Here is a 24720-nt window from a genome sequence, read left to right as displayed (position 1 = left end):
TCCCAGTCCACATCCTCAGGTATATATATGGTGGCCAAATCATGACTGTTTTTAGGGGTGTGGATGGAGCATGGATGTGTAGGCTTGGGTGCCCACACACATGTATGGAAGGCCTCTCAAGGTGTGGGATGGACCAGAGTGGGGGCTGAGGGGTGGAGGACAGCTCTTAGAGTTCCATTATGTTCAGTTTGGTATGCCAGTGAGTCCAAGAATTGTACATTCAACGTGTACTTTCCGGTCAATATAAAGGTACAATTGTCAAAATTGGTGAATAGAACATATTGTATTTAGCAGTTTGTAAATTCAGTTTATATCTTTTGCATATTGAAACATCTGGTATGAGCCCTCCTTTATACTCTTGCCCCAGGCACTGACATTGTTAAGGAGCCCTGCTCCCTTAATTCTCATTTGCCATGTCTGTCATCAGACTTTTTAGAAGTTTTCGGTGTTGTGATATGTAAGACTCTCTCAAATGAGAGACTCAGGGCAGTGTTCTTGTGGTCTGCACGTATCCACCCTTCATCCTCATCCTGAGTCCCACTCAGCATCAAATCAAGGAGTTATTTACTTCTGAAACACTGTACACACCATGAGATTTTTAAAGCTAGTTAGTTTTGCAAATAGCTAGGCAAACTCTGCATATGTGAATGCATGCGTGTGTATACACATATATACGTGTATACACATAGATAAATACACACTCACTCCTTCAGCATAAGCATGACTTTTGCTATATATTCCTATGGCTGGATCATCCTGAGTTGAATGTGTCTTTGAGATTCAGGCATTTCTCTCTAACTGCATTCACTCTCAAATATCTAACCAGGAAGACAGAACATATAGATGCCAGTATCTTGAATGTTCTGGAATGATCCAAATATAAGCTTTTCTATATATGTTTTCAAATTGTTAATAATAGAAAATATGTGAATAAACATGCATGCAAGAATCAGTATATTTTCATTTTTTTAACCTATTCTTTTAATTCTAAGTCACGGCTGCTATAAAAAATATCTGACTTCTAATATCACTAAATTACATTGGATTAACTGTCACTGATAACCTATATATAAATAAACTAAAAATAAAGTATTTACATTCATTAATTCACTATTCATTCATTCACCACTATAAAGCAACCTCATGACGAGATAAATTACCATGTCCAAGAGGACTGGAAATCAGAATTAAAGTAAGCAGTCTGGGGGCTGGCCCGGTGGTACAGCCGTTAAGTTTGCACATTCCACTTCGTCGGCCCGGGGTTCGCCAGTTCAGATCCCGGCTGCAGAAGAGCACCACTTGGCACACCATGCTGTGGTAGGCGTCCCACATATAAAGTAGAGGAGGATGGGCACGGATATTAGTTCAGGGCCAGTCTTCCTCAGCAAAAAGAAGAGGATTGGCAGCAGTTAGCTCAGGGCTAATCTTCCTCACAAAAAAAAAAAAAGAAAGAAATCAGTCTGGTAATCTACTAAAAATAGCTTGTAGTGACAGCAACCAAGTAATCATCCTGTTAACATCTATTGATGGTATCTGATCTAAACAAATCTGTTGTTACAGGTTCTTTATCACAGTGGGCACAGTGAAACACTAAAATTTCAGTATTAGTGTCTTTAAAACATGGAGGAAAATCTGATCCATTGAGTCACTAGAGATCTTGTTAATGATGCAGCTCCTTTGCACTTAACTCATAAATGCCTGGAAATGAATAGGTCAAATAAGTTTCATATAAGCACATCTGTGACCACTAAGATTTGGGAACCACAAACCTTAGGTGATGGACTGGAGATGCTCCAAGATCAGATGCATGCGATCTAAGAGAAGGTCCTGGAAGGCTGCAGGAAGCCAATGAGTAAGCAGGAAATGTGACTATGGTAAATATGCAGAAAAAGGCACATCCGATTGTTGCTAAAATTTAAAAGAATACATTAGAATTTCCACCTACTGCATGTTAAAGACAATGATATTCAATTTTTAAGACACAGAATATATATTATACTTTGACCATTAGGATTTCTCCTAAGCAACCCAATGTAAAGGCCACTAAGTTTCATTTATATGATCTTTCCAAAATCATTCTTCCGTATCTCGTGAGAGATGGCCTTCTCTGCCACTGCTATGCATGGCCTCCCTTTCTGCCACCGTGGCTACTCTACTTATCTGCCCCTGGTGCTCATTCTAGGATGGCTCATGACAAAGGTTAGTTAATTTCAGCTGAGTCATTTTGTCTACCACAGGAGTCAGAAGATTATTGCCCGCAGGCGAAATTTACTGCTGAGCCTGTTTTTGCAAAGACTGGAGCAGGGGATGGTTTTGACGTTTTCATAGGACTGTAAATAAACAAACAACAGAAAAAAAACAAATAAGAACATCTGACAGTGACCATATGTGGTTCTCAAAGCCTAAGATATTTATTCTCTGGCCCATTACAAAAAACATTTGCTAACTTCTAGTCTACTTGGTTGTCTAGCACTTCCGTGGTGGTGAATACTTTTTGGATATTAGCATGTGATACAAAAATTTTCATACTTTGTACCCATTCATATGTGTTCATACTCGTGATCTATCCCAGACCTTCTTTCCTCCAACGTTCCAGGCTTTTACTTTCCAGCCCCTTGACCAGGCTAGGCCATTTGCCACAGTCCAGGAACGTGTATAAATTCTCACCCCAGGTCACTTCTTCCACAAAAAGTGGATGACCAGGTGCACTGCTCTTGGCTCCATCCATTGGGAAGATTTTCCCTCCCCAGTGTCGTTGTGAGCCATACCTGAATGTGGCTGTGATGCAGGAGCTGTCTGTTTCAGCTTGCTCCCACATACCAAGCTGATGCATCTATAACCCAGCTCAGGCTTTTCTTCTTTGTCTAATGGAACACCCCAGATGGCAATAGGTTCAAGCCCTGGGTGCAGTTGTGTGGAGGTCTTGACGACCAGCTCATACAGCTTACTCACACCCTCTGGTCCTATGCATGCTTAATCTCAGTTCTATCATTTCCATCTGCTGCTGGCTCACTAGACATTATGACTTGGCAAGTTGTGACTTCCCACCGCATAATGGGTAATTCTGATACATAGCCATTTGGTGTCTCATGGTTAAATATTCTATCTACAAAGGTCACATTTCACAGTTATTTGTGAGGTCTCTTTAGTCTCTTATAAACTGGAATGATTGATCAGAGTTTCTTTGTCTTTTGTGACCATTATATTTCTGAAGAGCACAGATCATTTATATCAGAAGATATTCCTCATTGATATTTTCTCATGGTTAGATTCAGGTTGTACAGTTTAGGCTAGAATAGTGCTAAAGTGATATGGCTTTCTCAGTGCATTATATCAGGAGGCAAGTGATATTGATTTGTCCTGAAGTCGATGATAAGTGTGATCACTTGGTTAAGATTTGCCACCATAATTCTTTAGCATCTCCTTAGTTTTGCTGCACTTGCATCAGCACTATATTCTTAAAGAAGCCTTGTTTCCTCTTAGGGTTGAGTGATATTCACAGACCAAGATTTCCATGCTAAGTATGGTCAGGGATATCTTATTTCCTTAATTTTAAGCCCTCTCCTCAGAAAACATCCAGAAAACAATTGGGTATTATCAAGAACTGAGTTCTGAAATTTTACTTTATGTGCAAAGTGAGAAGCTAGCCTGCATGGGTTTATAGATGCAGGCAGAAGAAACAAGACTTCCAGGTCATGGCATTTCAGACATCAGGAGCTTCATGTCCCCATGGTTCCTCTTGCCCTCAAGCCCAGCAGAGATGCTTTGGAGGTGGGTCGAGGTAGATGCTATCCACACAGTACGTTTTGTGTTACAACTGAGGAAATGTGACCTAAGGAAACATCCAGTATTATAAGGGAATTGTTAGCAAATCTGCCCCAACTTTGCCATGGAGTGAGACTTTACTCCCCTGAGTAAAGGGGAGTAGGAAGCACATCTGCCCTCTGCCTCGGAGGGAGCCAGGGAGACACTATGTTTATCCCCCAAGACTGAATTCTATAAAAATATTATTGGAAAGCTATCTGGGACAAGTAAATGCTTTCAATACTTCTTCTCAGAAAATGGACAAAAACACATGGAGAATTGTCTCTCACCACATGTGTGTGTGTGTGTGTGTGTGTAGGCATAGGTGTGGAACAAGTTTCTACCGAAAGCTCTAATTCCAGACGACAGAAGACACTCCAGTCTTATCTTTTTGCATATTTGTAACTCTTTTCTGGTTCCTATTATTTTCTATGTATTTACTTATTATCTAATGCCCTGAATAGACATAAAATACTTTCAGATTTTCCAACCTGTACTACAGAAAAAAAAGATACTAAATAAAATTCAATAATTTTAGTTTTTTGTAAAGGAATATTTATGCATTCTTACTAAATCCATCTTAACTGTATAATTCAATAAGTTCTGATGAGGACATACACCTTTGCACTCCACACACTATCAATATATAGAACATGTCCATCACTCCAGAAAGTTCTCTCATACCCATTCTTAGTCATCTATCTCTACCTTTTTTTGGAATATTTTTACCACAGGTTATTTGTGTCTTAGAATTTCACACAAAAGGATTAATATCATATGCACATTTCTTTTGTGATTTTTTCACTCGGTGTCATGTCTGTGATATTCATCCAAATTTTTGTATGAGTAAGAAGTTTGCTCCCTTTTGTTGTTGAGTGGTGTTTCATTCCCTTGTATGGAAATAACACAATTTGATTGTCCATACTACTGTAGATGGACATTTGGATCATTTCCGTTTTTTTTAGCTATCTGAATAAAGCTGCTATGAGTGTTCACATATGAGTCTTTTTGTAGATATATAATTTATTTGTCTGGGATAAAATCCTAAGAGTGGAATTGTACTTACCAAAAGATACTTGATTTCTTGATATTTCCATCTCATTTCAATGATTTTCTTTCCTTTCTACTTTTTCTTCAAACTTTTTGGTACATATAATTCAGAAGAATGACAGGTAAACAACCAAATATATATTAATGTCTTAAAATTTGCTCTGTTAGAAGAATAAGGAAAGAACTATGGAAATAAAAAAATAAGGTTTAATTAATCATAAATAAAAGAATCAAGAAAGACATAGTGGGATACTTAGCAATGGAAAAGGTGTCTTGGCCAGCAGTGAAGATTTTTACACGCATGGGGAAGTGTGTTTGAAGAGCCCTCCGTGCTGCAATAACAAAATAAACAGAAGCTGGGGGTGTGTAAGCCCACAGTGTGTCTAGAAAGAGTGAGTGGGTTAGGGCAGGAACGCACACTGCAGAAGAGTAAAGTTATAAATTCCTTGTTACAGAAAAGCTATATGGGGACTATATTTGTAGATCTTTAAATATCATTTTTCACACTTTCAATATTTTTCTTTCAAGAAGATTTTGGTTTTGGTCTTTTCCTTTTCCCTTGATTTTGTCTCATATTGAACTAATTCTCAAAAAAAATAATTAGTGCTCTCACAAGCAAAATGAGCTATTTTCTAGTCATAAAATATTCCTTTTCAGTTAGATTTGAACAATAATTTTTTACAATAAATAATGATAAATTATGCTGTCTGTTCTTTATATGTAGATTTTTATCTGTACTAGTCACAATGTACATGCACATATATCACTATCTTGTAATCCCATTTCCTTAATATATATGAAACATGCTATGTATTTTATATATTTTCAGTATTATCTCTAAAATCACATGAATTTCAATGCCTTTGGATCAATTGCAAAAGGTTTCTTATCCTTGTTAATAAAATCTTTAACTTTTAAAAACATTATTTTGGAACTTTAACTTTGAAAATATGTAATATTAGAATGCTCTTACTATGTGAGGCTTATGCTTTTGTATCCGGTGTTGCCTAGAAAAGTGCTTCACTTCAAAGGCATCGTGGAACCATATTCCCCCAGTACTTAAAATATCATGCGGGCAAAATAGCTGTAGGTCCCAAAGTGTCTATCTTCTCTCTTAAATCTTCTCAGTCTGAATTCTTTACTTCTGTTTTCATTCAATACCTTTCGTGTTTTGACTAATTTGTCTCAAACTCTAGTCCTTTTTATCAGCTCCTCTAAAGTTTTTTCCAGACTAATTCTTTACTGTCCTGTAATATTTGACACACATCACAACCGATACATTAGTCCAAATGTATTTCATGCTAAACAAACAAAATCATAAAAAAACCAAAGACTTCTTTTCCCCAAATTTTCCCTTTAGCTAGTGTCCACTTTCTTAAATCCTCTTCTCATCTCCATTTCGTAAGACCGTATAATGTGTTATATATGTATGTAAAACTATTTAAATAGCCATTATTTTCTTCACCAAACACTTTTACTTTAAGTTTTGTGACATATCTAATTAGGCTTATCCATCAGCTAATTATACTCCAGAAGAGGAAAAAGAAAAACTGTTGGTTAAATTGGTGCACCTAACATAACAAGTTTCACCCCTTGGTGAATTAAAAATAGTGCGTCAGCAATAAATAACAATTGACTAACCATTGTTGCATAATTCAAAAATTTTAGTGTTTTATTCACATATCTTTATAATAATTGTCTTACTGATCTTCAGTAAGTACGTTTTCATTTTGAAAGGCAGGACATTAAGAAAAAAAGTGAAAATGCCAAATGAAAGAAAGAAACTTTCCTAAAGCCATTAAGAAGATGTATTCACAGTGAATTACTAAACTTTAATTTTAAACACTAGTGAATCTGAAATTGCTACTTTTATGATCGGATCCTTGCAGGTTTCTATTTCCAGTGACAGCTATACTTCAGTAATCACATAACTATTTGCTTCTGCCATAAAGCTCTTGCTTAGCCACGATCACACGCTGTTTCAATTTTCTAGCACAAAATCAGATATAATGTTTCTGTTCAGTCACTTACAATACTCTTTTTAAGGACCATAAGAATTGGAAAGTAATAGGATTAAAAAGGGTGAACCCAAGGCATAGATTTTTTATTAAATAAAAATAGTTTGAAACAGTTTTAAATCCATTTTCTTTATTATTCAGTCTGTTAAAGTTAACTGGCAATATTTCTACACTTGATAGCATAATTGAAGCAATCGTTGAATTATTAAGTGATTATATCTGCAGAATATTTTCTGTTTATCTGTCATATTTTAATAACCTTCTAAATAGCAATATGAAACACTAGCAATCTTTTATTTGTGAATATGTTAAACGTTCATGCAAAACCCAATATTATTTAATTTAGGAAGAAATGAAAATGTGTGCATTTGTTTTAATTTTGGAAAACTGGCTCAAATAAGTAAGTGAAATGAAATAATCTTTAGAAAAACCGTTACATGAAAAGTGTAATTTGAGAAACTGATACATACATAGATATGGAGATATTTACAAATAAAATGATTTACCGAATGCACTTATTACAAATCAGCCAAGTATATAAGACACAACCTATGATGTGGAAGAGTGAAAGAAAAATACCAGAAGAGTTCATGCAAACCCTAGGTTATTCTGGGACCGAGATCCTTCCTGATGGCCCCAAAAAAGACATAGGGGTACAAGTTATGCCGTGCGCTGCTGGTCTAGTCCAGCTGAAAGTTCATTTCTTTGTACGCACCCTTTGACAATCTCTTGACCTCCGTACCCAGGTTAGTTTAATGTTTCCCCTGACTGTTTGCCTCTTACTTCTCTTTTCGCCTTTTTAGTCTCCATTTTACTTCCATCACATCTTTTTTTTTTAAAACTCACTTCCACCTCCTAGATTCTCATAGCTGTTTGTGCTCCTGCCAATGGAGAGTTCTCTTCCCTCAATTGGTACTAGTACCTGTCTTCTTTGCTGATTAACAAGTTCACTATTTGGCTTTCCATAGATTTTTCCTCCTGATCTACCATTCTCTGTCACCCTGATAAGAAATAAATCTTGAGCCTTGTGTGAATGGCAAAACAGTAAAAATCTGGAAATACTAGGAAAGATTTGGCTTTGGACTGTTCCAAATCTTAACCTGGTCTAGATGATACATTTTCAATAGTCTGTTCTGTTTCCATTTGTTTCTCCCTTCTTCTTTCAATTTTTAAATTTTAAATCATTATTTTTTAGCACATAAAGAGTGCCCCTGAATTTCTTCAACTCACAGCTTGCTAATAATTATTGATACCTGTTGGGCAACACCAACTAACTGCATGAATTTATGTCATTACATTCTGTTGTCAAACTGTATATTAATAGGAAGTGAGTATATTTTTATGAATATTATTTGAAAGATTATGACAGATATTTAAGTAAATCAGCTCATTGTCTTATAAAAGAATATTGTAAAATTCATGGAAACTCAGAGGATGAGAACAACTTTGACCTTAGTTTGATGAGAAGCCCATGAAAGTTTTCATTGACGAGGAAGGAAAGAACCCAAACTTACAAGATGGATAATAATTTGGCAATAGTTAGCACAAATTATTTAGGGCCATTTCGGAAAGCTGAAATAATATGGACATTGACTTTGGTAGCGAGCTTGAAGCAGTCTGGGAAACATCTGGTTCATTTTTTATTAAATTCTATTGCCAATGCTGGGGATATTGAAATGTTAAACTAGTTTAATAGATTTTGGCAAGAATTTCCAGGGAGTTGCCCTGTTTTTCCATTAATTAGGATGCACTCCATAAAGAAAACTTAATAGAAAAAAATTCTAGTGCATGATAATGAATATAATAATACTCTTGTTAGTGAAATAGAAATAACGATGAGTGTAGTTGGAAAAAAATCACAAGAAGCCAGAAGAGGAGTTTCATTTCTGTCATGGTCTTCATGAAGTCATTGACCATTCTAGGGCTTCCGTTTCTTCAACTCTAAAATTGAGATGATAGTGTCAATAAGTTCTGATTACTTTACAGATACGTGATAAGGATGAAAAGGTCACATATTAATAACACTTTTTATGTAAATCTACTAAAAACAATAAAACACTATGTGGAAGGAATGAGTTTCAATGGCCTAGACCCAGTATGTGAAGCACAGAGAATACTAATCTTTCTTTCTTCTAGTGGGTCAGTACTAAAGGTTTTCCACAAATGAATAAAAGTGAAAGGATATAATATATAAATGAATAAAAATATGAACAGATGATTCAAAACCAAGAAATAAAATGGGGATTTTAAAAACTAGATATTTAACATCATTTACCACTGGAGAAATAAAAATTAAGGCACAGGTTTCTTTTTTCACCTACTGAATAAGAAAAATCAGTAATGTTGAACATAACACTAGCAAGAGTGTAGAAAACTAAAGACATCGCTTACAAAAAGCGTTAATCAATAAAAAGTCTTTGCATGGCAATCTAAAATTTAAACTTATATACTTTTCAAGCCAGCAATTCCACCATTTAAGTAATTGCACAAGAAACTGTGGACTGCCCTCTGGAATTTGGGCTAGATTCAGAAATGGGAGGATTTCTTTCTTTCTTTTAAGCTTTTAATATGTGTATGTATCAATCTTGTAACAAAATGATATTTTCAATTAGAAAAAAAGCTAATGTGTTATAAATATCCGAAATTACTGTAATGTAAATATTTTTTTTGTTTTGTTTTCCTCTTCTTAATAGAACATATGTGGGCCATTCTATGTCTTTTATTTGATCTAATTCACTACATGGTTGTTTTCCCTATGAGTCCAGTCCCACTAAATTGAGCTACATGGATAATCATCTTTCTTCCTACTTTTATTAGTAGTCATTTTGAACCACACTATTGGTTTTGATGAATTCTGCCTAAAAGGGAAATAATTCTAGCACTAAGTTTAATTCACATACCCCTACTCCCCTCTCAAGGGGGGAACTACCACAGTTTCTGACAAGAAACAATCATAAATGATAGTATCATTTGGCTTAATTATCATGACTGTTGCATGCTGTGATGCAAATTGGAGATATCAATTTTAGCAACATGCTGAGTTTATCTTTATTGATTCTTTACATCTAAAGGTGAATCCAGACATCAATGCATCTGTAGATCAATGGAAACATAATTTATCAGTTGCATCTGATATCTTACTTAAAAAGCATTTATAATTTGGCAAATAATTCTAATGACCATCCTTTACTAGCTTCACTATGGACTTTCTAAAATCTAATTTAAATCATTGCACACTAATTTGCTTTCCTTTAATTTAGTGGGTATTTTGCTTGTTCTTTTTAAAACTGTTTAATAGAGATAACCCATTTTATATTCCTATTTTCTTTCAACTTATAGAGGTTTCTCCATATATTTTCATCCTGGCAATGAGCAAGACAAGAAAGCCACCCTTATTGAATAGAGAAGCTGGGGACATTGTATAGTTGAAAGGATTATATAACTTTTGTTATGTGTTATTATTATAAGGCTTGAACACAGATTTTGTGTTTTCATGTCAATATTTTATCTGATGCAACACAGTTATCTATATACTTTGAAGGCAGTGTGTATGTTCAGAAATTTTAAGACAGATATATTAAGGGTCAATCTATATTAAGGACATATAATAGATTCTGTCAGTGCCTAGTACATATTCCTTTTGTCCTGATTACTTCTGGGTACATTGACTGGAATTCCAACTGGTGGCAGCTGCATCCCTTTGCTTGAAGGCTTTTTTCTAGCAGCTGGAATCCAATTTATCCATACAAGTGGCAAGCTGTGAAGTTAACACCACACTACTCAGCCATGACTGATAAGAGTAGGTGAATAAACACTCTGGCTTCTTTGGGTGACATAACTGAAGAGTGTGTTCTATAGAGGCTTTTCAAGTTCCCTGTGTCCTTAAATTTTTGTTGCACCCAGTGGTAAACCAATTAGTCATATAACTTTATTGAAGATACTCTCCCTTCCCCTAATCACAATCTCACTCTTGTGTCAGGGTTTCCAGGGACTGTCTCTGAATTAAACTATTCATACTTTTTTTTTTTTTAAATGAAGGCATTGAGTTTTAGACCGTTTTTCATTCAGTTGTCAGAAAATTAATATGATTCAAGGAGACTAAGGATTCTAAGAGTGAAATATTAGTGACTTGCAGATGGTAAAAAAGATAAGACACAGTGGAGATAAACAGAGATGACCCAATTAATCAGTCCAGCATTTTACATCTTTACAATTTATTGAGGGGGCCTGCCAGGTGGTGTAGTGGTTAAGTTCATGTGCTCTGCTTCTGAGGTCCTGGGTTCATGGCTTTGAATCCCAGGTGTGAACCTACACACTACTCATCACACCACGCTGTGGTGCGGTCCCATATCGAAAATAGAGGAAGACTGGCACTGATGTTAGCTCAGGGACAATCTTCCTCACCAAAACAAAGAAACAAAAACTTACAGTATAATTCTGCTGCAAAGAGGACCAGATCATGACCTCAGGAGGAAGAACCTATTGCTTCACACTTCATTTCACATGATTACCAGGGCTCCATAATTCCTCATTATTTTCCCTTTGTGATGTCATGTGGAGGAATGGGAAAAAAGATTTTAGTGGAGTCTTTGGAGAAAATGGAGACGAGGAGAATGCTGAGATTACCAAGAAAGTGGCACAAGGCATCTGCAGCATTCTGACCTAGTCATGGTCCTTAAAAAGGCCATTTTGTTAGGGTGAGACTTCATTTAAACCATATTTGAAATGTACCATTTTCCACATTAGGTAGTTTGCAGTGTTAAAGCTGATATTTCCTTGCAGAGATACTTTTAGATGATTGGTTGGAATTCTTTATATGGTACAGGCTTTTGTTCCCTGCCACCGTCACCATTTCATTCCTGTACATTCATCTCATTGAGGTATATGTTACCAGATTTTAAATATCACTGGGAGAAAAATGTTAAACTATGACTCTATCCTTACCTCCACAAATATTTCCACTTGTTTAAACAAAATTAACTTTCTTCATTTCTCTGATTAAGGAAGCAAGGGAAAACACTCAATTATGACAATTTAGTAGAAAGACAACACAAAGCAACATTCAAGAATCTGAAATCCTCTGATCATATTTCAGTTATAGGACTAAGTTTGGGAAACACTGCATTCCAAGAATTTCAAGAAGAAGGGATATTGAAGATTCTTCTAAGCAACTATATTTCTCCCAAAAGAGTAAAAACGAAACCATCTGAAAAACACAAATTGCTGCAAGAACAGATTGCTCTGCACTTTTCTGTAGAGAGGTCCATCTCCACCCGGGGCTGTTCATCTGAATCCCCACTGAGATGAAAGCAAAGTGATGTCTAATAGTGTTCCCAGTAGCCTAGAGTCCAGAACGTCTGTCAGGAGCTACAGGAGGCAATGAAAGCCTAATAATATCCTGCTCTATAGTCTTTTCAGACTGTTAAACGTCTCATTTTTCAAGAGTCAAGAACCTTGCTTAAGGTTTATCTGATAGCCTTTCTCATTGGGCACAGTGTGCAAATAGTAATATATTTCCATGGAATATAACAGAACAGCAACAAACTGTTTAGTAAAAGCCTTTGTAAATTAAAATTTCAAATGTCATTTGTCAGGTAATCTAAAAATAAGTGTTAGAGCGTGGTTAGTACAAAGTCCTCAACACAACTAGATAGCCTGAAGATGGGTATCTCTACCATCTGTAGTTTGTGACACAAGAGGTCGCCTAAGGAAAAACTAATGTGCTGAAGATCTTAGGTTCCACTGGTCCCCCAAAATAAGACTGTGATACCTTTGATTAAGAGGAGGACGCTCTCTTGGCTCTTCAACCTTTAATCTAGAAGGGTTGGATTACGGATTATGTAGATCTTTAAAAAAAAGTACATAGATGACTAAAAATTAAGGTGAGGGAATAAAATGTATTTCTGCATAAATTAATACACAAAATATTCAAGAAGAAAGAGGAAAGAAAAAAGACACCTGCTTCAGTAGAAAGGGAACAAAACTATGAGAGAAAGGATAGCAATCAAACAATTGAAAAACTAATTGTTTTACAGCAGATATCACACCTTCTCAACGATCGATGTAGGGAGGCTATTAAAGAGAGAAAGGACAGAATCTGGTAAAAGAGCCACTCATTTCTGTAAGCATTTAAGAAAAACCTGGGCAAACAGGATAATTTTCACTAGCTCCTGAGAAAAACATCCTTTATCCATACAAGATAACAAAGGATACTTTTCTGTTTCTCTATATACAGGGAAAGTACTTAGTAATTATAAAGAAGCCTTGTCTTTTTCAATATTTGATAATTATATTCAGTTTCAAGGAATGAATGTAACTTGTATCCTCATCATTTAGTGAAATTAGATAACACTACTTAAGGCTTTAAGTGAAAAAATACATAACTACAGGAAATTGAAAAAGAATCCTTTACTGAAGTGAGGAGGTTGACTTATAGTGTAGTATATTACAGATTTAGCAAATCAAATCTGTTCTCCTTTCTGAATACGCAATCAATTCCGTATCTTTATTTCATTTACTCATTACACAGGGCCATTTCATTTCTTTCTCTGCTTTTCCTGGTATGCTTTTCCTAGAGATATTGACATGGCTTTTTTTCTCTTTTCAGTTTTCTGGTTAAATTTCGCCTCCTCATAGACGCCCTTGCTTAATACTCCATCTAAAATAGGACCTCATCTCTTCTTTAACCCTTTGCCTAATTCTATTTTTTTTTTTTTGCAGCACAAACTGTTTTCTACTGTTTGATAAAATTTTAATTGTTAATAATATATATAATTGTACACATATATAGTAAAGATTATATGTATATACATATAATACATTGTATTCCCTGTTTTGTAAACTGCTTGTTTCACATATTAGGGGTAGTTTTCACTTCATTTTGTTACATTTGCTTATTGAATATCTATATATGGCAGGCAATTTTCTAAACCTATTCAAACATTCATTCATTTATTCAATGATTCATTTATTTTTTCAATACGGTTTCATCGCTTACTAAGTACCAGCCTTATTATGTGCTTTGGGAATACAGCAGTGAGCACAAGCAGCAAAGTCTCTGCCATCACTGTGTCATAGTATAGACAATGGGTTGGCAAACATTTTCTGTAAAGGGCTAGATAGTAAATGTTTTAGGTTTTGTGGTCTAGTTGGTCTCTGCTGCACCGTCAATTCTGCTGTTGTAGCACGATTGCAGCCAAAAAAAAAAAAAAAAAAACCACCACATCAATGAGTGAGCATGGCTGTGTTCCCATAAAACATTACTTACAGAAACAGATGGAGGGTTGAATCTGGTCCACAAGCCAATGACTAGACTATACATATTTAGGTGCATGTATATACGCATATATGTATATATGTGTCCACATATACACACACTCCATGATAGATGCTGCAATAGATTCTCCAGCAAGTGGGAGAAGGAGAGAAGAGAGCATAGTCAGGGCACATAAGGAACACAGGGTTGAAGCCAGACAGTTAGAAAGAGCCAGATCTTAAAGAGATTTGAATGATATGCTCAGAGGTTTTTATTTTATTTGTAGGCAAAAAGGAGAAGTAGAAGGTTTCTAATGAGCATGACAAGAGATGAAATTTGTGTTTTACTGTAGAGAAGAGAGTATGGAACGAAGTGGAAGAAACCATTGGGAAGGACTTGAGTTTATAGTCCATTCAAATAGTCCGTCTAGGTTGAACAGAATTGCAATTTGATCTAGAATAGTGATGGCTGAGGAAAAGTGTAAGGAAGGGCTTCCAGAGAACATCGAAGCTGCCTAACACCTTTGTACACGTAAGGCAATAGGGAGAAAAAGGGGCAAAAATAGCAGTGGGGGTGGGAGGGTTGGAAAGGCCTCAGTAGTCACAGAACTTTATTCTTTTTCCTTCCCTTCTCCCTTGTAGGGAATGCCAAGCAAATCCAACTCTCTCTCTCTTCTCTGTGTCTGTCTATTTTTTTGGTCTGCCCTAAGGCAGGAGGCCAGAACAACTTCAGAGTTGAAACAGGAAAATCTGAGCTTTAATGTTCCTCCTGTATTTAGAAACGCCACTATTAAATCCACCGGCACTTTTCTGTTTGATGTATTCCATTTTTGTTTTGGTAGAAACAAGGGTCAAATTGTTTTATTCATGTGGATCCACATTTGTTTTTTTTCCTGAATTTGCTCAGGATTTATGTATTTCAACAGTAAACTTCAGAATAAGACCCACTTTCAAACTTAGATGCGAAATTCAGTAGGGTATACAGTGCATAAATAAATGTTTACAAGTCCAAATGAAGTGCAGGCCCCTTTGTAAATCTCATATTGGGTTCAAAAATAAGTTTAGAAGTTATTTGACATTTGTGATAACTTAATATGTTATTTTGGGGGCCCTAATATGATTTTGGGACTCTCATTTTGGCTTTCCGGTTACTCAACAATCCCTGCTGTGTGCTACCGTTGAGCAGTTACCTCCTCAGTTACGGCTGCTTAGGGTGGGAGAGCTGGTTTTGTTCTAGTTGCTCCATCACAGCTGGCAGAGGTAGTTCCTAAAATGTATTTATTCAAACCATTTTTAAAAAGTGAAATTTTTCCTAAACTACATAAATTAATATTCGAATTTTCTTTCCAAATTCGCTGTATGTGTGCTGTAACTAGCGTTTTTCAAATAATCATAGGTTCTACACATATATCATTATGATATTTATGTAAGTACAGTTAGAAAAAGAAATGAAAGAGTTAGAAAGAGCAAACTAAAGTACTGTATAAAACTTCATTATATGCGTCTGTTAACAATTTACCTATTTCCTTCGGATGGAATTTTGGATTGTTTAAAACAGATTGAATTACAAAATCTGCTACTAGGCTCTTTCCTGTGCATGTCCATTTGCGCATGTGAACAAGTATTTCTCCAGTGTATATTCAGGAATTACTGAGTCATAAGATATGGACATTTAAATTTCTATTAGATCATTTAAAATTACTCCTTAAAGTAGCTGTCCCAATTTACATTCCCACTAAAAACGAGTGTATACATCCTCTGTGCCTTAGGTTAATGCTGGGTTAATAGCGTTTTCCTTTTATTCTAGGGCCAAATTTATTCCTATTCTAATTTAAATGTTTTACAATGTATAGTTATATGATTTTAGTCATTAGCCTTAAATTTGTAACATATATTTTTAACCAAGTCTGAAATTATTCATATCTTTAGTCTAGTCCTGAATAAGACAAGTTACTAATAGATTTTTACGTTCATCTGAAAAGCTCATTCCTAAATTCCAAGATATTTTGTCTCGAATTTTAATTATAACTGCATTTAAATATAAAATTACTGTTATTATCTTATCACAATCATAGTTTTTAGTCTGGCCAAAATGTCCTATTGATTTACTTTTTCATTATAGCTACACAGTTTGAATTAATTTCTTTTTCTTTGAAGTACATACATTATTTATCACTTTCCCCTACATATCTGGAGTTGCAACGCTCATTCATTTAACTGATCTAATAGTAGTAAAATATCTGGAAAGTTACATATGTTTTTATTTTTAAATTCTTTTAGGTTGATGGATTAATTCATTGGATGTAAAGGTCTTGTTTCAATTTTTCCATAGAATTTTGAGGCTATTACGCTTTGAAGTTTACCATCTAATATTGTTAATAATTTGTCTTCTCTTGACTTATAATTCTTTCTTTTTTCTTAATGTACTTCAATTTTAAAGAAATGTGTATCGATGTTAACCTTTAAAAGTAAGTCTTCTCAACAGTCAGTGCTGTTTTTCCTTCTGAGGACTCATTCCTTTCTACACTTCAATAAAATTCTGTGGTAATACCTTCTTCAACAAGAACAAACCAATTCTTCCCCATAATATTGCAGTAGCACCTAAATGAATAGTGAAAGCTAAAAAAGAAAAAATAATTTACTTAATCCAGAATTTTTCTCATCCAAGAAATAGGCACAATTTTAGTTTATGCATGAACTTGATAATTATTACATACTATAATAGCAGAAGTTTCATTTCAAAGTTTGACATGTATTTAGCATTTAGTGGTAAGAATACAATGTCGTAAAATTTTTAAAGGATAGGAAAAATGGCAAAATTAAGTTATTAGAGTGTCTTGCCTTGGGTTTATTCCAGAAATCAGAATCTAAGCCTACAGTTTGGATGCAGGTAATCTGTTTGGGGAATTGACCCCAAAGACCAGGAGTGGAGAATGTGGGAAGAATGAATAGGGAAGAAAGGAACACCAACATAAAGGTGAATAATGAGTTAGTTACGTCTGTGGAAAATGGGGATCAGTGTTGCTGGGGATAGCATAAGGAAAGTTTTATTATGCATTTTCAGAATTGTTCATTTGAGACACAAATGAGAGCATATGTATCTATTGGCTTTTGCTGCTCACTAATCAAATGTTGGCCCAGGTTGTTATCACATACTTCCTATTTCCAAGTTTGTGCATGCAAATATTTCCCCAGTTTGGACAGTTGAATGAATTCAACAGACACCACAGAGCATACCCAAGGAGAGCTTCTTTTTCAAGGCAAATGATATGGTCCAGCAAAAGTTAAGAGTTCAGTCAAGTGTCGGAGGTCCCAGAGACTTTCCTTGCACAAGCTTCCCAGTGTCCCACATTTATACACGTGGACCGTGCTCTCTCTCCTGCTCATACCACCGACATCTGTGTGAGGAATCTTGGCTTTGGGAGACTCAAAGCAGAAGTTCCTCATGACAGTTTTATATATGCTTCTAGCCACTTAATCAAGAAAAGCTGACTTAATGAGTAGGCCATTGGTAAACCATCAGTAAAGAACTGATTTGGGGATCACCAGGAGAGTTTCAACTTTCAACTACACTTCATAGGTCTTGTCCTATCTTAGTCAAGAGTCAAAAACCAGGGGCTGGCCCCGTGGCCGAGTGGTTAAGTTCGCGCGCTCCGCGGCAGGCGGCCCAGTGTTTCGTTGGTTCGAATCCTGGGCGCGGACATGGCACTGCTCATCAAACCACGCTGAGGCAGCATCCCACATGCCACAATTAGGTGGACCCACAACGAAGAATATACAACTATGTAATGGCGGGGGGCTTTGGGGAGAAAAAGGAAAAAAATAAAATCTTTAAAAGAAAAAAAAAGTCAAAAACCAGACATCTGATATAGAGAGAAAGATTTTTCAAGCCAGCTATAAATCAACTCTCCATGTGCCAGATGGTCGATCAGATTCCTACAGACATCTGTGTGTAAGAGGGAGAGGATGTTGAAGACATAAAGCAAAATGTATGGGATGTAGCTAAGCAAGGTGTTTTCAGGATAAACCTTCAAGTGATACCTGTCACAGCAATGGTGAGCAAAAAAGCGTGGGAGAAAATGTGTAGGTAAGGCATGAAAGATACCCAACAAAGAAAAAGTGTGCAATGCCATTTATTGGATGAGGCTGTTAGACTATATTACTTGTGTTTTTTCCTTCTTTTTAACTTTTTAATGAAGTTATGATAGTTTACAACCTTGTGAAATTTCAGTTGTACGTTATTGTTTGTCAGTTGTGTTGTAGGTGCACCCCTTCACCCTTTGTGCCCACCCCCCAGCCCCACTTTGCCCTGGTAGCCACTAATCCGTTCTCTTTGTCTACATGTTTAACTTCCACATGTGAGTGGAGTCATATAGAGATTGTCTTTCTCTATTTGGCTTATTTCACTTAACATAATACCCTCAAGTTCCATCCATGTTGTTGTAAATGGGACGATTTTATCCTTTTTTATGGCTGAGTAGTATTCCATTATATATATATATATATATATATATATATATATATATATATAAAACATGCCTTCTTTATCCAATCATCAGTTGATGGGCACTTAGGGTGCTTCCACATCTTGTCTATTGTAAATAATGCTGCAATGAACATAGGGGTGCATGGGACTTTTGGAATTGCTGATTTCAAGTTCTTTGGATAGATACCCAGTAGTGGGATGGCTGGATCATATGGTACTTCTATTTTTAATTTTTTGGGAAATCTCCATACTGTTTTCCATAGTGGCTGCACCAGTTTGCATTCCCACCAGCAGTGTACAAGGGTTCCTTTTCCTCCACAACCTCTCCAACATTTATTACTCTTTGTTTTGGTTATTTTTGCCATTCTAATGGGTGTAAGGTGATATCTTAGTGTAGTTTTGATTTGCATTTCCCTGATGATCAGTGATGATGAGCATCTTTTCATGTGCCCATTGACCATTCATATATCTTCTTTGGAGAAATGTCTGTTCATGTCCCCTGCCCATTTTTTGATCAGGTTGTTTGATTTTTTGTTGTTGACTTGTGTGAGTTATTTATATATTACGGAGATTAACCGTTTCTTGGATATATCACTTGCAAATATTTTTTCCCAATTACTGGCTTGTTTTCTGGTTTCAATCCTGTTTTCCCTTGCCTTGAAGAAGCTCTTTAGTCTGATGAAGTCCCATTTGTTTATTCTTTCTGTTGTTTCCCTTGTTTGAGAAGACATGGTGTACAAAAAGATCCTTTTAGTACTGATGTCAAAGAGTGTACTATCTATATTTTCTTCCAGAAGCCTTATGTTTTCAGGTTTTACCTTTAGGTCTTTGATCCATTTTGAGTTTATTTTGGTGAATGGTGAGAAAGAATGGTCAATTTTCATTCTTTTACTTCTGGCTGTCCAGTTTTCCCAGCACCATTTGTTGAATAGACTTTCTTTTCTCCATTGTATGCCCTCAGCTCCTTTGTCAAAGATTAGCTGTCCATAGATGTTTGGTTTTATTTCTGGGCTTTCGATTCTATTCCATGGATCTGTGTGACTGTTTTTGTACCAGTACCATGCTGTTTTGATTACTGTAGCTTTGTAGTATGTTTTGAAGTCAGGGATTGTGATGCCTCCAACTTTGTTCGTTTTTCTCAGGATTGCTTTAGCAATTCAGGGTCTTTTGTTGCCCCATATGAATTGTAGGATTATTTGCTCTATTTCTGTAAAGAATGTCATTAGGATTCTGATCAGAATTGCATTGAATCTGTAGATTGCTTTAGGTAGTATGGACATTTTAACTATGTTTATTCTTCTAATCCATGTGCATGGAATGTCTTTCCATCTCTTTATGTCATCATAAATTTCTTTCAGGAAAGTCTTGTAGTTTTCATTGTATAGGTCTTTCACTTCCTTGGTTAAATTCACCCCAAGGTATTTTATTCTTTTTGTTGCGATTGTGAATGGAATTGTGTTCTTGAGTTCTTTTTCTGTTAGCTCGTTATTAGAGTATAGAAATGCCACTGATTTATGTAAGTTGATTTTATATCCTGCAACTTTCCTGTAGTTGTTGATTATTTCTAATAGTTTTCCAATAGATTCTTTGGGGTTTTCTATATATAAGATCATGTCATCTGCAAACAGGAAGAGTTTCACTTCTTCACTCCCTATTTGGATTCCTTTTATTCCTTTCTCTTGCCTAATTGCTCTCGCCAAAACCTCCAGTACTATGTTGAATAAGAGTGGTTATAGAGGGTACTGTTGTCTCGTTCCTATTTTCAGGGGGATGGCGTTCAGTTTTTGCCCATTGAGTATGATGTTGGCTGTGGGTTTGTCATATATGGCCTTTATTATGTTGAGGTAGTTCCCTTCTATGCCAATTTTGTTCAGAGTTTTTATCATAAATGACTGTTGGATCTTGTCAAATGCTTTCTCTGCATCTATTGAGATTAGCATGTGGATTTTATTCCTCAATTCGTTGATGCGGTGTATCACGTTGATTGATTTGCAGATGTTGAACCATCTCTGTGACCTTGGTATGAATCCCACGTGATAGTGATGTATGATCCTTTTGATGCATTGCTGAATTCGGGTTGTCAAAATTTTGTTGAGAATTTTGCATCTATATTCATCAGCAATATTGGCCTGTAGTTTTCCTTTTTTGTGCTGTCCTTATCAGGCTTTGGTATCAGAGTGATGTTGGCCTCATAGAACATGTTGGGAAGTGTTCCATCCTCCCTAATTTTTTGGAATAGCTTGAAAAGTATAGGTATTAAATCTTCTCTGAAAGTTTTGTAGAATTCCCCAGGAAAGCCTTCCGGTCCTGGAGTTTTATTCGTTGGGATGCTTTTGATTGCTGTTTCAATCTCTTTCCTTGTGATTAGTCTGTTGAGATTGTCTGTTTTTTCTTGACTTAGCTTTGGGACGTTGTAAGAGTCTAAGAATTTATCCATTTCCTCCAGGTTATTCATTTTGTTAGCATATAGTTTTTTGCAGTATTCTCTTATAATCTATTGTATTTCTGTGGAGTCTGTTGTTATTTCTCGTCTTTAATTTCTGATTTTGTTTATTTGAGCTTTCTCTCTTTTTTTTTCTTTGTAAGTCTGGCTAGGGGTTTGTCAACTTTTTTGATCTTGTTGAAGAACCAGCTCTTTGTTTCATTGATCTTTTCTACTGTCTTTTTTGTTTCAATAGTGTTTATTCCTGCTCTGATTTTTATTATTTCTCTCTGTCTACTGACCTTGGGCTTTGTTTGTTCTTGTTTTTCTAATTCAGTTAGGTGTAATTTGAGATTGCTTATTTGGGGTTTTTCTTGTTTGTTAAGGTGTGCCTGTATTGCAATGAATTTCCCTCTTAATACAGTTTTTGCTGCATCCCATATGAGTATGGCATGTTATTATTTTCATTTGTCTCCAGGTATTTTTTGATTTCTTCTTTAATTTCTTCAATGATCTGTTGCTTGTTCAATAGCATATTGTTTGGTCTCCACATCTTTGTCCCTTTCTCAGTTTTTTTCTTGTAATTAATTTCTAGCTTTATAGCATTACGATCTGAGAAGATGCTTGCTATTATTTCAATTTTTTTTTAATTTATAGAGGTTTACCTTGTTTCCCAAAATATGATCTATCTTTGAGAATGTTCCATGCACACTTCAGAAGAATGTGTATTCTTCTGTTTTTGGATGGAGTATTCTATATATGTCTATGAAGTCCAACTGTTTTAGCTTTTCACTTAATTCCACTGTTTCCTTGTTTATTTTCTGTCTAGATAATCTGTCTGATGATGTGAGTGCGTGTTGAGGTCCCCTACTATTATTGTGTTATTTTTTGATATCTTCTTTTAGGTTTGTTAATGGTTGCTTTATGAACTTTGGTGCTCCTGTATTGGGTGCATAGATATTTATAGTCATTATTTCTTCTTGATGTAGTATCCCTTTGATCATTACATATTACCCCTCTTTCTCTCTCTTTACCTGCCTTATCTTGAAATCTGCTTTGTCTGATATGAGTACTGTGACACCTGCTCTCTGTTTTCTTACATTAGCTTGGCATATCATCTTCTACCCCTTCACTCAGAGCCCATATTTGTCATTGGAGCTGATATGTGTCTCCTGGAGGCAGCAAATTGTTGGATCTTGTTCTCTAGTCCATCTTGTCACTGTGTCTTTTTATTGGAGAGTTCAATCTGTTGACATTGAGGTTGATTATTGATGTATGAGGGCTTAATGCTGTCATTCTGTCACTCGTTTTCCTGATTTTCCTCTACTTCCTTTGTTTCTCGTCCTGTGTGTTTTAGTCTACCCATTGATTTCTGCAGTTTCTTATGCTGTATTTTTTTGTTTTGTCCTTGTTTATTTTTTGTGTCTCTGTTCTGATTTTAGTTTAGTGGCTACCTGAAGATTGTACTCAGAATCTCATGCATACCATCGTCCATTTTCTGATGGCCTCTTATTTCCTTAGTCTAAACTGATTCAGTCCCTTTCCTCCTCCCCTCCTAAGTTATTATTTTAATATCTTATTCCAACTTTTGTTGTGAGTTTGTGGTTAAAGTGACAAGATTGTCTTTGTTTTTGGTGTTTTCCTCCCCTTTATCCTAATGCTATAGTTGAATATTTGCTATCCTATTCTGATTCTATTTGTCTATTTACTCCTTACTCTGTGTTTTGTGACCCCTTTCTCCCTTTTGGTCTTTTGTCAGCTATGGGAGCCTTCTTGAGGATTTCTTGTGTGTGTGGTGGGGGGGTATCGTGGCTATGAAGTCCCTTAGCTTTTGTTTGTCTGGGAAAAATGTAATTTCTCCCTCATATCTGAAGGATATTTTTGCTGGATTAGAGTATTCTTGGCTGAAGATTTTTATCTTTTAAAGTTTTGAATATATAATTCCATTCTCTCCTAGCTTGTAAGATTTCTGCAGAGAAATCTGCTGAAAGTCTGACAAGGGTTCCTTTGTAGGTTATTTTCTTCTGCCTCCTGCCCTGAGTATTCTTTCTTTGTCATTCATTTTTGATAGTTTTACTACTACATTCCTTACAGTAGGCCTTTTTACTTTGACAAATCTAGGAGATCTGAAAGTTTCTTCTACACACATTTCTCTCTCATTCCCTATATTTTAGAAGTTCTCTGCTATTATTTCTTTGAGCACACTTTCTGTTCCATTCTCCTTCTCTTTACCTTCTGTGGTACCTATAATTCTTATGTTGCATTTCCTCATTGAGTTGGTAATTTATTGGAGACTTTCTTCATTTCTTTTTAGTTTCAGTTCTCTCTCCTCCTCTGTCTGGAGCAATTCAACATGTCTATCTTCAATCATGCTTATTTGCTCCTCTATGGTGTCCACACGAGCATTTTGGGAATCCATATTTTGTTTTATCTCTTTCATTATGTTTTTCATCTTTACTATTTCTGATTGATTCTTCTTTATAATTTCAATCTCTTTTGTGAAGTAGCTCCTGAAGTCGTTGAATTGTTTCTCTATGTTCTCTTTTACCTTATTGAGTTTTTTTGACAGCTATTCTGAAGTCATTGTTGTTTAGTTTACTTATTTCTGCATCCCCAAGACTGAATTCTGCATGCTTGTCATTTTCTATCTGGTCTGCAGATGTGATGAATTGCCTGATGCTGGAAGTATGGGTTTTTCCCATTGTGATATTATTTGGTTGCAGTTACAGCCTATCGCCACTGGATGGGGGTCTAGAGCCACATATTCTGAGCCCTCTGCCTTCAAGATGGTGCGGCACAGCACAGGTTCCGGGGAGTGTTTCCTCTAACGCACAGTGCGGGTTTCCTGATCAGCTCTCACTATCTGGTCTCCTGGGGTCTTGGCTTGATGAGGTCACCCCATGCAAAAGCTTTCACCCAGTTAGAGAGCTTCCCTCTAGGCTGCAAGGGCACTAGGGAGTCTTGGGTGATCCTGCAGATGCACAACGTCTCCCCTACTCCTTCCCTCATGGAGCCTCCTGTGGCAGTGACCCCATTCTTTAGGGGAGGGAGGGAAATTCTCTCTTACCCCATTCCAGCTCCTCCAAGGGGGGGCTCCAGCCTCTCCACTCTCTGTCATTTGGCTGCTGTGACTCTCTGAGGGTTCCTTTGGTGTTAGGATATTTCCTTTTAGAATATGGTTGCTCCTTTTTGTTGTATGTTGGAGGGAAGGGAGTCCCTGGCAATCTCACTCCACCATGACACTGATGTCACTTCTGGATCTATATTACTTGTATTTAATACCTAAAAACTGAGTATTTGATTATAGGTAGTCTTTCAGTTATCTTATAGAAACAGATCTGCAAATGGTAAGTGTCGTATCTTGTCAATATTGCTATAGCACTTCTAAGTACTCTGGGGAAATTTGTTTGTTTTTCATTTGGGAGAGAGTCATAGTACCACTCTGAACCAAAGTAATATTAATAACATCGATCAGAAGAATATATTTGTTTTCTTTATGTCTGGTTCACTGTTTGAAGGAATAATCATTAACTGATTATAACATATTTATAAAATTATTTAGTCCCACATGTATAGAAGTTGGCAGTTAGTAATAGAAATATTCCTTCAAGGGAAAATCATAATGAATAATAGTTTTTATGTTTCTTTGGAGACTTAATTCTAACAACATTTACCATTTTTAAGCA

At 35.9% G+C, this 24720-nt stretch overlaps 1 long non-coding RNA gene across 1 annotated transcript; it reads right to left on the bottom strand.

Annotated features, from left to right (window-relative positions):
• Positions 1 to 268: 268 nt before the first annotated feature.
• On the bottom strand, positions 269 to 2562 carry LOC138922177 (uncharacterized). Its single transcript, XR_011435256.1, has 2 exons — positions 1770 to 2562; positions 269 to 1425 (listed from the first exon to the last, which is right to left on the bottom strand). It is a non-coding gene; the product is annotated as an uncharacterized lncRNA (long non-coding RNA).
• Between the last annotated feature and the right edge of the window lie 22158 nt (positions 2563 to 24720).

Source organism: Equus caballus, unplaced genomic scaffold, assembly GCF_041296265.1.
Source record: "Equus caballus isolate H_3958 breed thoroughbred unplaced genomic scaffold, TB-T2T haplotype2-0000562, whole genome shotgun sequence".
In the NCBI taxonomy this organism is placed as follows: Eukaryota; Metazoa; Chordata; class Mammalia; order Perissodactyla; family Equidae; genus Equus; species Equus caballus.
Note: the sequence above shows the minus strand (reverse complement) of the source record. Positions and strands in the feature narration are given on the sequence as shown.